We start from the raw sequence: 14,450 nt of genomic DNA, 5'->3' as shown, positions 1-14,450 counted from the left end.
AAGCCCTGCTGTTGGAGAAGGAGGAGCTGGCTTGCGAGAGGGATAGGCTGAAGGCCGAGGTGAACGGGCTCAGAGCAGGTTAGGAAGCCTTGAAGCTCGAGGCGGAGAGTCTCAAGGCGTGTCAAAGGGCTTCACAACTTGAGGTGCAAGGGCTCAAGGAAGCCAAGGGGGCCTTGGAGCATGAGGTGGAGTACCTCAAAGCTGACATCAAGGAGAAGACCGAGATCTTCGATGAAGCTCTCAGAGAGACGAAGGTCCAGGCCGTAATCGACTATGTCAAGTCGTCTAGGTTTGATGACGTGGTGTTGTAGGCCTATCGTAGGCGGTTCAAGCTTGGTAGGTGGTGGATGAGGCGCGCATACCCTGACCTTGACGTAAGCGCCTTCACCACTTATAAAATTACCGACGACATGGCCCGTCAGGCCACGGAGGACCCAGACTCCAACGATGAGGGCAGCAACGAGGAGGCCGATACTATCGACCCAATTGACAGCCCCGAGGAGGCCTCTAAAGAGGCCCTAAGTAAGGCTAATAAGCCTTCCAAGTAGTTGTGCGTGTACTTGTATTTTCTTTTCTTGTTTCCTTGTACTTGGGATTCTGTAATGAAATTACGCTCATGCAATGAGAGTATATATGTATATCTTGTTAAGCGCTTGTGTAATTTATTTCTGCTAGAGTGTTTGCCTTACCCGAGCTGTTGAGTTAGTAAATTTGGTTCTCGATGTGAGCGACCCTTTACCGTTATCATAAGGTTTTAGCGACGTACGCCGAGGTAGGCATAGTAAGGTGCATGCCCGATCTGCCTACTTGGCCGTTTAGGTTGGCGTTTACCTCTAGTTGCGTATACCAAGGTAGACTAGGAGTCAGAAAGTCTGTTCTCGAGACGCCTTTAGTCTTTGGCATGCTAAGCCTTTGGTCTTCAGTTAACCAAGCACGTTGACCCTTAGGCTGGAGGGAGTGACCCATGGTCACTCTAAACTGTTTTCCTAGAGTCTGCCCCTACTGGGGGGTGACTAGACCTCGTGCTGCCGAGGTTGTCTCTTAGTTCGGCGGATTGGCCCTAAGGCTAGAAGGGAGTGGCTCGCGGTTCACTCAGTTTGATGGTTCACGGGTAATATAGTCTTAGGTTGATGATATTCCACGCCCGAGGTACTTGTTTCCCTTCTAGGGTTTCGAGTTTGTATGTTCCTTCCCCGAGTACTCACTTTACTTGGTAGGGCTAATGTATGTGAGGTCCCGCACTTCGTCTAGCAGGTCGAGGTTGCTTTTTGACCTTGGCGTTATAGTACCGAGCTATCCTTTGTTGATAGGCCGCAGTCCTAATGTATGTGAGGTCCCTTACTTCGTCTAGTAGGTCGAGGTTGGTACGTAGCTTGTCTTCGTTTGCTCTGTCTTCGTATGCCTTCGATCTCAACGAGGGGACTTCAATCTCGGCTGGGATGACTGCTTCGGTACCGTATGTAAGGTTAAAGGGAGTTTCTCCCATGGCAGTCCTTTCCGTGGTACGGTAGGCCCAAAGCACACTAGGCAGCTCGTCCGTCCACAGTCCCTTAGCTCGGTCCAGGCACGCTTTCAGTCCTCGAAGGATGGCCCTGTTCGTAACTTCCGTTTGGCCATTCGCCTGAGGGTGCACCACTGAGGTGAAGTTCTGCTGAATTCCCATGTCTCTGCACCAGTTCTGCAACTTGATGTCCTCGAACTGCTTACCATTATTGGAGATCAGTACCTGAGGTAATCCAAAGCGACACACTATGTTCTTCCAAAAGAAGTTTTGCACGTTCCGAGTTGTGATCGTCGTGACATGTTCGGCTTCGACCCACTTTGTGAAATATTCCACTGCCACCACTAGGAACCTTCTTTTCCCTGTTGTTGGTGGGAATGGCCCAAGTAAATCAATCCCCCATTATGCAAATGGCCATGGGCTAGTGAGGTATTTCAGATCGGCGGTAGGTCGGTGGTGGATGTTAGCGTGCTTCTAGCACTTATCGCATTTTTTGACAAGCTCGGTCACATCTGCTTTCATGGTTGGCTAGTAATACCCTTGTCGTAGTGCTTTCTTAGCGAGGGCCCTGCCCCCCAATTGTCGACCACACAGGCCTTCATGAGTTTCACGGAGGACGAGCTTGGCTTCCGAGGGTCGCAGGCAACGCAAGTAGGGGAGTGTGTAGAATCTTCGGTACAGCCATTCGTCTATCACGATGTATTTGGCTACCTGGCGCTCTACCCTCCCGGCGGCATTACGGTCTGCGGGCAGGGCCCTGCATAGCAGAAAGCTCGTGAGTGGATCAATCCAGCTCGGCTCTGCTTGAACGACGGGAGCGACCTCCTCTGCCCCCCTGAGAATGCTAGGCCGAGGTAAGTTTTCTATATACACAGTCCTCATGGTGTTGTCCCCCGTGCTGGCTAACCATGACAGGGCATCAGCCTCAGCGTTCTCTGATCTCGGGATTTGCCGGATGAAATGTGATCGAAAGTTGAGCAGAGTCTCTCTCACTTTGGCTAAGTATGCTACCATAGTTGGTTCGCGAGCTTCGTACTCACCCGGGACTTGATTTACCACGAGCTGGGAGTCACTACAGACGACGATGTGCTTGGCTTTCACTTCCTTTGCAAGGGCCAGTCCGGCTTGCAGTGCCTCGTATTCTACTTCGTTGTTGGATGCCATGAACTCAAAGCGTAGCGCGTACTCCAGTTTCACACCGCTTGGTCTGTACAGGACGATCCCAGCTCCGCTGCCCTGCCGATTTGACGAGCCATCTACGTGAAGGATTCAGGGTTCTTCATCACAGTTCGGGCTTGGCCTAACTAGGAGAGATGTCGCGCTGGTTGCTACTTCATGATGCTCGAGTTCAACCGGTTCAGGAACTCCGAGCTCTCCCGTATTGGGGGCCTCATGTTTTATCGGCCTGGGGACTTCGGAGCTAAAGGTGCATTCTGCAACGAAATCTGCCAAGGCTTGGGCCTTAGTAGCGGTTCGCGGCTTATACCGGAGCTCGTACTCGCTGAGCTCGATGGCCCACTTTGTCAACCTTCCCAATACCTCGGGCTTGAGCAAAACTTGCCTCAGAAGTTTATTGGTAAGGACAACGACGGTGTGAGCTTGGAAGTATGGGTGAAGCCTTCGGGCTGCTATAACCAGTGCATATGCTAACTTTTCTATCTCCGAGTATCTTGTCTCTGCTGCCTGCAACATTTTACTAACATAATAGACGGGTCATTGGACCCGATCTACTTCTCTTATTAGTACCGAGCTGACTGCGTCGTCACTCGCCGAGAGGTACAGCTCTAAAACATCGCCCACTTCAGGCCGGGTCAAGAGTGGGATGCTGGCGAGGTGCCTTTTGAGCTCGTCAAATGCGAGCTAGCACTTTTCAGTCCATTCAAAGCCTTTGCTTTTTATGGCCTTAAAGAAAGGCAGACAGCGATCTGTGGACTTGGATAAAAAGCGATTTAAGGCGGCCAACCGGCCATTCAGCTTCTGGACCTCTTTTAATTTTCGGGGCGGTCTCATTTCCAAGATGGCTTGATTTTGTCCGGGTTGGCCTCAATGCCTTGTCGGTTGACGATGAACCCTAGGAATTTACCCGAGGTGACACCGAAGATGCACTTATTAGGATTTAACTTCATATTAAATCTATGCAGAATTTCAAAGACTGTGTGTAAATCTTGTATTAATTCATGTGAAACTTGGGTCTTGACAACCATGTCGTCTATATAACACTCTACTTTTGTGCTAACAAGTGGCTCAAACAACTTATTTACAAGTTTCTGAAAAGTAGCCCTAGCGTTCTTCAGCCCGAAGGGCATGACCTTGTAGCAGTACAGGCCAAATTCGGTTATGAAGGTGGTCTTCTCCTCGTCTATCGGATCCATTTTTATTTGGTTATAGCCCAAATAGGCATCCAATAAGCTCACCAACTCATGCCCCGAGGCCGCGTCCACTAGGCGCTCGATCCTAAAAAGTGGGAAGCAGCCTTTTGGGCAAGCTCGATTTAAGTCAGTGTAGTCGACGCATATGCGCCACTTACCGTTTGACTTTTTCACCAAAACGGGATTGGCTACCCAGCTCGGGTAATGGGCTTCCCTGATAAAATCGGTTGCAATGAGTTTCCCGACCTCCTCGTCGACTGCCCTCCATCATTCTGGGGCTAGGTTGCGCTTCTTTTGTCTAACGGGCCTAACTGAAGGATCAATGTTAAGTATGTGAGTGATAATGTCGGGGTCCATGCCAGGCATTTCTGTCGTCGACCATGCAAAAATGTCTAAGTTTTCGAGCAAGAATCTTACCAGTTGAAACCACAGGGGCTCCTCGATAGAAGCGCCAATTTGAAGTACCCGAGCTGGATCATCTACCGAAGTCGGGATGGGGACGGTCTCCTCGGTAGGCATAACCCGCTCTGCGAGCTGCTCTGTGGGTCGTCCTAGTTCGAGGTCGTCAGCTACCTTAGCCTTTCCTTTAAGGGTGGCTACGTAGCATTTGTGGGACTCGAGCTGATCGCCCTACGCCACTCCGACTCCGAAGCCCGTAGGGAACTTCATCGCTAGGTGGTAGGTGGAGACTACTGCTCGCAGAACGTGGGTGATGGGTCAGCCTACTATCACGTCGTATGGAGAGGGGGCTGCAACCACCAGGAACTCGTGATTGAGCCTTACCACACTGGGCCAAGTACCGATCTCCACTGGCACAGTGACTTTCCCTAACGGCCTGACCTCCTTGCCGTTGAATCCCACTAGTGGAGTGCTTGCGGGCTTCAGGTCACCCTCCGGGATCTGAAGCTGATCGAAGGCTGCCTTGAAAAGGATGTCTGCCGAGCTGCCCAAATCTACCAGGACACGTTTGACTTTGAAGTCGTTGACCTTGATCTTGATGACGAGCGCGTCATCGTGGGGATAGTGGACTCCTCGCGCATCGTCTTCAGTGAAGAAGATCGGCTCCTCCACCCTTGGCCGCTTCGGGGGGTTTAACTCTTCTCTGGCGGTTTCGCGGGCTGATGACCGAGTTGGAGTTGCCCCCCTTCTAGCGCCAGGGTCCTCCACAGTGCTCCGGCGTTCGGAGTTGCTAGAAGAAGCCATGGGTGTCAGTGCTGCTAGTGAGCAAAAGAGGGAAGTTTCGCAGAGATTAAAGGGAGGCTTTTCGAAGCGTTTCCCACAGATGGCGCCAAATGATGCAACACGATTTGGGAACTCCTTGCTAGCTGTGACCTGGCTTCTGACTGGAACGAACGACACCTGAGAGGAAGGAAAAAGTGACGGGTTCTTGGGGAGTTGTCCCGGTGGGAACACTCCGATGGCTAAGTTAGAACTGGAAGAAATCTCAATGAGAGTAGAGAGTAAGAGTGCTCAAAGTGCTTAAGCTTCAATACCTTTTCTCTGTGTGGGTTCAGGTTCTTTTATGTTGGAGTCTGGTCATACCTGGCATAACCGCCATCGCCCTTGCCGTTACTCCCAGGGCAGGTGTGGCAGGCGCAGGTTGCCGCCACAAACTGCCATTGCCAGGTACGGGCTTGACAGACGTTCCAGCAAACAGAATGCCGCCTGGAAAGGGATCAGAGCCCAGCCACTGGGTTCGGTGGGTTCGGATGTCAGACAGGGCTCGCCACAGCCTATCGAGCTACCGCGCACTGGACTGTCTGGGGCAGGTTTGTCCCTGTATCGAGGTGCCGAGGTGCCTGCACTGAGGGGAGGGAGGACGATGCTGCCTCGAGGTGCTCGGGACACTTAACCACGAGCCAGGGTGCTTCCGTTTTGGGAAGGGAGAGCTCCGAGCCCCTTAGGGGGAGCTCGAGCCCCTAGGAGAGCTCGGGACCTTCCACACTTAGTGGAAGTCAAAATTGGCCAGGCGTCAGTCCCCGGTGAGTTAAGCAACTCGCCGAGTGGCCACCGTTGGACTCGGCATGTCTCTCCCGTCGAGTTGCGATCGTGTTGTGAGGCTGAGTTGTACATTGGGTCAGGTCATATACACGTGTCCCCGGGCTACGAGGTCGGGCCAAATCACCCTTCATCAACCTCCATTCTTCTGTCGGCGGGCTTCAGCGATTGGAATTTGAGCGAAATATTGAGATTGGCGTGAACTCCGCTACCGCTGATCTCTCCGATGGCGCTACTTACGCATCAATGGCTTCCGTTGTTGGATTGAAGAGAGCTTGGAGCCAGGCCATGATTTGCAAGATTCAAAACCAACGGCGATCTGATGTCGATGGAGACGATGGGAGGAAGATAGAGGGAAGATAGAGAGAGGTCGGAGGAGGAAGGGGACGAGGGTAACATTGGATTTTAAAAAACTTTAAATGGCCACATGGTGTTACATGTGTACTGGTTTTGATGAAATATTAACGGACCCTAACAGTAAGGGTAGAGCTAGACAATTGTCAGAAAGAATAAGGATAGCACCAATCAATTTTCAAACAGGAAAGCCCACTTAGTCAATTAGCTAAACCGGGTAGTTCAAGAAATTTACCCAAAAAAAATTATAGAGATCAATTGTAAATATAGCTCAATCACCACACAAACTCTCTCAATGGTGTTTCTTTGGGGTGTAAGAAAAAAATATCAAAATTCTTTACAAAATTTTCGCAATGATTCATCATTTCATACAATTGTGTATGAATAATAAATACAAGTACAATATGTGTTCTCGATGTGAGAAGCAGCTCCAGACTCACCTCAAAAACAATATTGGCAAATATACATCTCATACTATAATGAATTTGGGTCTCCTTCCAATAAAATACATTCCAATACCCCACCAACATTATCTGACTCTGAATATCTTATACATAACAGGTCCCACTTTTATAATAGTTTCCAGTTTTATAGTGAGATGTGTGATATCAAATCATATTAATACATGCCACATTACCATAGAGTAGGGTAAAATAGTAATTGATCTTTATTTATTTTTAACCATAAACATAAACATAGACATGGATATGAATTGGTGAACGTGTCCAACCTAAATATGCTCTCAACAGCATAGACTGTATCTCCAACAGCCAAAGTTAACTCAGTTGGAATAACGCATTTTATTGATAGGAGATCCCAACTTTTCATCCCATGGCAATCGTGTTTTTACAAGGCTATAAGTACAAAATAAAAATGCACAATAGAGTAAAGATACCATCACTGGTACAGGGTATTCTTCCAAGTGAAGATCCTAAACGCCACTCGTCAAGATTTATCAACGGGAGTTGCAGAAAATTTTTTGCACTATACCAATAGCAATCCGCCACGCCGGTCTGCCCTTTGCCAATGTAAGCTCACTGTTTTCAGTTTTCACCCTATCTTTAAATTTTTGTGCGCTTTTACCATTCTAATCCATTTCTCACATGTTGATTGTTGAATATGCTCGTAAACAATATTTTTCATCTTTTTGCCTATATGGCACCTAATATCACTAACTAACAATATAAAATATACACACTTTTTAGCACTTTACAAAATTTCAATATATAGCAAATGTCTTAAATATCACTTATCCTCCTTTCTCAACCAAAGAAGGTGTAGTCGTAAAAGTATTGAAGGTCTCAAATTTTATCATATGGTTTTGAAAATCGAATCAAATCAGACAGTTGAACTAATTGACCTGGAACCGGTCATGACTCTGAATCCAGTTTTAGATTCTAAAAGTCGTTGGTTCGGACGGTTAGACTATTTGGTTTAATTAAGAACTGTTTAGGCAATCGGTTTTGTTTTATCCTCAACCCAACCCTTATCTAAAAACCGTTGATTTGATTAACAACCTATTGATTCGGGCAATCAAACTATCAACCCATCTAACCCATTCATAATTTTGTCCATTTTTATTTTAATTATTTTTTAATTTTTTTAATTTTTTTAATTTTTCAATTAAAATGGGTCATTCATTCAAACCAGATGATTGAACCATTTGAGTCAGTTATTAAATCCTTGGCCAAAACTGTCTAACCAAGGTTTGGACCAGATGATTGGATTGTTTGCCCAAAACTGCCGAAAACCATGCTCTATAGTGTCAAGACGCTCTGAAGGAGAAGTCACTACAGCTACCGGAAGAGATTAGGTTGTCCAAGGGTCTTTTGCCGCTGAATGACATAGATGAAATGGGATACATTCATACATACAAGGAAGCTAGGTTCATGTCGCTGAAGCAGAAGAAGAACACCTAACACTAATACAGCTCCAACATTGGGAAGTATGTATTAAATGCAACTGAGTTTATGGTTTTGATGGAGAACCGTCGGATGAAGGAAGTTCTTTGGTTTACCAAAAACAGTCTCCTGTTGTGTTATCTTGTTGATCTTTGCCAAATTTCCATGAGTGTTTGCTTTTTAGAAACAACCAACCTTTGTTAGCCATACTGCCCCCCTCTCCATCTTCCTTGAGACTTGAGAGCCTAGGTGTTCTGACCAACATGGGCCGGTTGGTTTAACCGGGCTTGGTTTGTAATTAATGCTCCAGTGCATTCAATCTGTTCTGGTTTTATGCATAAAGATTGTTGCATCTTGAATGATTCTCTGTATCGTCATTCAATGAAATCCAATTTCCACAATTAATTTCAGATTTATGAAACTGGAATCGTACAAAGGTGATGTTTTGGGAGTGCTTATAATAAGTGCTTATTCCAATAAAGCGCCACCCAAGAAAGACCAATTTGGCGTTTGGTAATAAAGCCGATTTAGAAAAAGCAAAAGAGTTTGGCTTAGTCTCTTTTAAAAAGAAGCCCACTTTACAGTACTAAAAGGCCTTCTTTAAAAAAAAAAACACACGTTAACATTTTGAAAAAAGCCCTTTTTAACATGTCATGTCAAGCACTTAAGTGCTTTTCTAAATAAGAACTTGGTGCGGCTTAAAATGAGTGCTTTTTGCGTTTTAGAAGCAAAAAAGCACCCCCAATTTTCATTTGGTGAAAAAGCCACATATGAGCTTTTTCCGATGAGAATGCCCATTAGAAAAGGCCATAACCGAGCAACTTCTCACTTCTTGCGTTTTGAAGAAGCGCTTATTCATATTTTCTATCCCGTTTTTGTCCATTTAAACATTTTTTAATACCAAAAATGCCTCCATCAAATTAAAAACCCTCGTCCCATCTTCTTCCCCACTGTATCTTCCTATGGCAATCTACAAGCAGGCATTATTTCCATCCGTTTTTCTTGTTCTTTTCCCGTTTAAACATTGATTGAAGATTAATTCGAACCATTCCACCTCACTCTTCTTTATTTTTTCTTCTTCTATGGGCGTAAAATGTTGTTTATACAAGTTTCTTAGGATTATACACGATTAGGGGTAATATTGTCTTTATCTTGGAAAATGCCCATTAGAAAAAGTTTGGCATAAAAGCATCTTACCAAGCAGTTTTAGAAGTGCTTATCGAAAAAATACTCCCAAACAACCACTTTATCACTGTATTCTTTAACCTGAACATTCTCCTCTTTCAAGTGGTCCCACATTGGCAAAATATACAGAGGGAACCAAAAAGATGAAAACTGGTTTATAGATTTGGAGGCTTCAAATTTTCAATTCCTAAATAAACAAAATATCTTATTTTTAAGATGCCTTTGGTTATATCTTCTGATCATTTCTGAACCAAATTCCTTTTCTTTTTTTTTTTCTCTTTTAGGAGAAGAGTCAGAAAAAAAATAAAAGTTTCCACCAATCCTTATTTTCAGCCACAGAATAGGCAGCTTTGTTTCTATAACGACCAATGAAAACAAAATTGATGGTTTCTCCTCATGAATAATAACATGCAAATACGGGAGATGTTCTCAATGTACAGCTAAAGTGTAGACGTGGATAGAGTTTTTGTGGGTAGAAGATCCAAACTCGTATTGTTGATGCGACTTTGGCCCCTTAATATGAGGGGTTAGTGACGGTATATACGAGACCATTGGCACACAAAATGTGAGCCATGCTTCCCTGGTTTGAACCCACACCTCCTCAATATGAGGATGCCTTACAATCAACTTGATAAGAAGTTGGGCAGACAAAATGTGAGCCATCTTTCCCACAAAGGAGGCATGGGAACAAACACCTGTATCTATATGGTTAGGGGTGCAACTTGGGCAGACTCCAGTTGGGATTTTGTAAAAATTTCAATGGACGCAGCCTGAAATCCTGAACCAATGCAGTAGTCTTCAAATTGATTATTCGACTTGCACCCCCTTTCCATGGTATGGTTAATGAGTACTGAGTAGGGGTGCAAGTCAGGTGCCCAAAGCCTGAGCCCGGAATCAAAATTTTGACAAATGCTTAGACCGAGCATGTTAAATTCCATCTCTACCGGTGACCCTTAATGCACCCTGCCCATCTCCCCACCTTATAATCCCTACTAACCTCTGACCCACTAACTTAACTCTTATTTTGGAAGGAGTACAAATATAAACATATACAAAATAATGCGAAATACAAGGTTTTGCACCACCCTATATATTTGTATTTGAAAAAAAAACTAACACAATTAATCAATGCGACTGTATCTCGGAATTTACATTGATGCCCCACAGAGCCTCACATGTGCATTGGGAAATGGGAATATCTCCTGTACTTATCATGGGATGACGTTTACAATAGGGATGCAAATGGATCAGGTCAGATTCAAATCAGTGTATATTTGATTCTGATCCAGAACACTATAGGTCTATTTCAATCTAATCCAAAGATCCAATTAGATCTCATAAATACCAATTTGAATTTAAATCCGATCAAGATGTAGGATATTTGAATTGATCCGAATTAATTTTTAAAAAATAAAAAATTATTAAAAATAAAAAATATATAATTGTCTAAATAAAAAAAAACAAAAACAAAAATACAAGTATTTTTCAACTATTTTCATCAATATTCATACATGTTTTTATTAAAAAATATAAACTTGCAATATAAATAATATATTTATAAATAAATAAATAACATATAGACATATATATTATATGTTATATATAAATAAATAAATACATAACATGTATGTTGAATCGGATCCTAGATCAAATAGAGGGGATCCGAATCCGATCCATTTACACCATATAACATAACATGTATGTTGAATCCATTCATGATCTGATCCATTTACACCCTTAATTTCCAATACACTATTGGAATGTGTTATAGTGTGCCTGTGGGACGCCCACACAAATTCTGGATCTGCTACCCACAGGACACGCATGCAGAATATGTCCCAGTGAGTACGAAACATGTCCCCTCTTCTTTTCCTGCATTCAAATTTCAAAGTGAAACTCAAATTTTAAGCCTTTTCCCATCCCACCAGCATGGAAACAGAGTCAAAATATTGAAGGGAGCCTTTAGATATCAACAATAAGGCCCCCCTCCTCCCTTTCCTTCGCTTATAAAGTCTGAGACAACAAAAGTTTCATAAAAAGCAAAGCATTGTGACAACTCACCAGCAAAAAGGACAATAAAAAGGGGAAAGTAGATAACCTTAAGTCAACTTTATTGGGTGTTGAATCCTACGCCCAACTCTTGACACTTGTGACATCAAGATTTTATCTCAAATCTCCTCTACAACCAGAATTCAGATTTGCTCCACGCCAACCCAACAATACATTGCAGCTTTACAAAAGAATTTATCATCAAGGGCAGATATTATAATATATATAATTTCAATAAAATTTATTAAACAAACAAGTTTAAGAATAAAACAATATTTTTTATTCATATCGATCTTTATATTGACCCATATTAGTTTGTATCGGTTTCATTCAAAAGGAAATGTTAGAATGGACCTGAGATATTTGGATTACGAATGATCATGGATTGGACCAGGCCCGGGCTACGGACAGACTCAATACAAATTTCTGATTTCTACTACAGAACTATAAACATTTAAAATGGCAACAACTCACACTTTATACACCAATGTTCGTCCGTGAAGGTGAATTAACATTAATTTCAAGCTGACAGTTTCCCCAACAGTATTTTATGCCTATAAATTCTGACCCTGGGCTGAACCCGTTTTTCCTATATATATATATGCAATATAATATAAGACATACATATATGATGTTACATAATTGTTTGATCCTCACTAATTGTTTGATCTCTCCTAAACCAAATACAGGCCCTTTTCTCTGATTTTGCTTTTGAAAAGATTATTATATGATGTTACATAACCTGTTTTTTCAAGGAAACTTAATCCTCTTCTTGGGAAATCTCCTACTCCTAATCTATCACTTATATTTGAAACATCTAATATTCAAGGATAACTTTAGGCTCATTAAGATTTGGATAAGATACTCGCAATGTCTTTTCTCAAAATTATGCATCCAACTCATTGGTATAAGTTCTCTAAAAACATTTCCCATCAATTATCTCTAAGATCTTGGATTTCTATCTTTTCATTTCACATACATTCTATTTAATGGATAGGAATGGTTTGGGGGATCAAATTAGAAACCCCTTAGTTACTATAGGGTCTTCTAGAAAGTAAACAAGCATGTGAATTGTGATCTCAATAATCCTGGGTATTTGTATTTATATTAATAATTGACTTCCAGAGGGTTAAACTACAACTTGTTGGTATCAATGTCTAAGGTGGTGTTTGGCATCGATGCCATTTTTCAAAAAATGGCACCATATAGGTGCCACATTAGAAAAAGTGGTGTTTCAAAAAACGGTCTCTTATTTGGTACCGTTTTTCCATAAAAAATATTGCTTCAGACTATGCCTTGAAAATCGGGAAAGTGTGGTCTGAAGCAACACCAAATTCAATATTTTCTCAAAAAACAGCTCGTCGTTGACAGCGATGCAATAATGTAACATCATCTTGGACATTGGATAATATGACCAGTGCTGAACACGGTTCTACAACACTGGTGCCAAACAAAATCAATGTTGCACCGCTTCCAAACAAAAAATAGTACTTACAAGTTACAACCCAAACATGCCCAGCATCATTTTTATGAGAAAACAATGTTGTTGACACAATTTTCATGCTAAATTTAGAGCACAAAAAAAATGTGGACAAATTTAAAGGAATTTAATTAACTTTTTTTTTGTAGAAATGTAAGTGGGATATAAATTCTTTTTCTTTTTTTTTTTTTTTGCAAAGAAAACCCTTTGATTCTCTTGTCACAAACACAACACAAACTTGTATATGTAGCTTGTTACGGACACAATCTGAAAAACTTGACAACTTGTAGTTGTAGAAAGCATGGTTTTTAAAACCGACCCAGTGACCAAACCGGTCAAGGGTCTGGTTATCAGGTCAAATGGTCCGATTGTTCGAACCAAACACAGCCCATTCTAGCAAGAAAATAAAAAAAAAATCAAAAGAAAAAAGTCAAAACCGTTTGAATGGTTCGAACGGTTAACCGCTTGATTCAACAGTTCACTAACCAAAATCAACGGTTTTGGAGGAAAATCCAGTTTTGGGAGAAAACAGAATCAATCACCTAACTGATTCCTAGTTTTTTCGGTCCAGTTTTAAAAACCATGATAGAAAGAACTTGCAGTGATCAATTGTATGTGAACAAAAATTTTGTTCGCAATCAATTGTTACTTTGAGTGTGAACCGCAACACCAATCTTTAGCTGTAGGAGATCCTTTGGTTGTGGTGATTTGATGAAAGTTTTCTTGTATCAACAGCTTGATGACTTGAATTCTTGAGTTAAAAGTTGCAGTAATTTAACCGTAGGCGTCTTTCAAGCTGCAACAACTTGTAACGGGAGTAATTCATCTGATGAAACCCTATTCTTCTTCTTTCTTCTTCTTGAAAAAAATGAATGAAAGAGAAGCCGAATGGGGAAGCCAAATGGGAGGTCAAAGGGTGGGTTGGTGGGGGGGTGGGGGGCTTGTCCGAGCCCCACAATATTGATTTGAAAGGAATTATAATTTGTATTATTTTGGTAAGTTAGTTGGTTTGACATCCCCAATTAATAGATCGGTGATCAATCTTTGATCCCCATTTAAGTGTAATTGAATGCATAGGATGTCTCCCAACATGCCACTTGGCAAAGGGGCTGGGCCCATGCATCATTTTGTGCATTGACCAACCATGACTTCCTTAATCGGTTGACCAATTATGCCTTAGCTGTCTTTTAAATGGGATTTCTTATATCCTAATTTAAAATTCAGCCCATCTATCAACTGATGACAGATTTGGATTCAAAATGAAATTCCTTCTCTTTGTCAATGTTTTCTTAGGCTAATTGAGCTAATACTTTGGGTCCTACCAAGAAACCTTTCAACTTTAGTGAGCCCAACATGCCCTCATTTGATTTCAATAGTTGTTGGGCTGAGGCGTCAACCAATTCAATCCTTGCCGCTCTCTCCTCTTAGTGGGCCCAATAGGTACTTTTCATTCAATCTCATATTGGGCCCTATTTACTTCACTTCTTCGGCCCAAAATTTGCATTATCAACCGGTGCCATGTTCCCACTTCCCAGCACCGATGTCAAAAATGAAGCACCTACTAACTAATGGCAAACAACTCTACTCGTCTTCCTGCATCTGAAACCTGACAT

The sequence above is a fragment of the Nelumbo lutea genome, chromosome 2 (genome assembly GCF_056320005.1).
Source record: "Nelumbo lutea isolate HS-2025 chromosome 2, American lotus-T2T, whole genome shotgun sequence".
Classification (NCBI taxonomy): domain Eukaryota; kingdom Viridiplantae; phylum Streptophyta; class Magnoliopsida; order Proteales; family Nelumbonaceae; genus Nelumbo; species Nelumbo lutea.
This window is presented reverse-complemented; position numbering follows the sequence as displayed.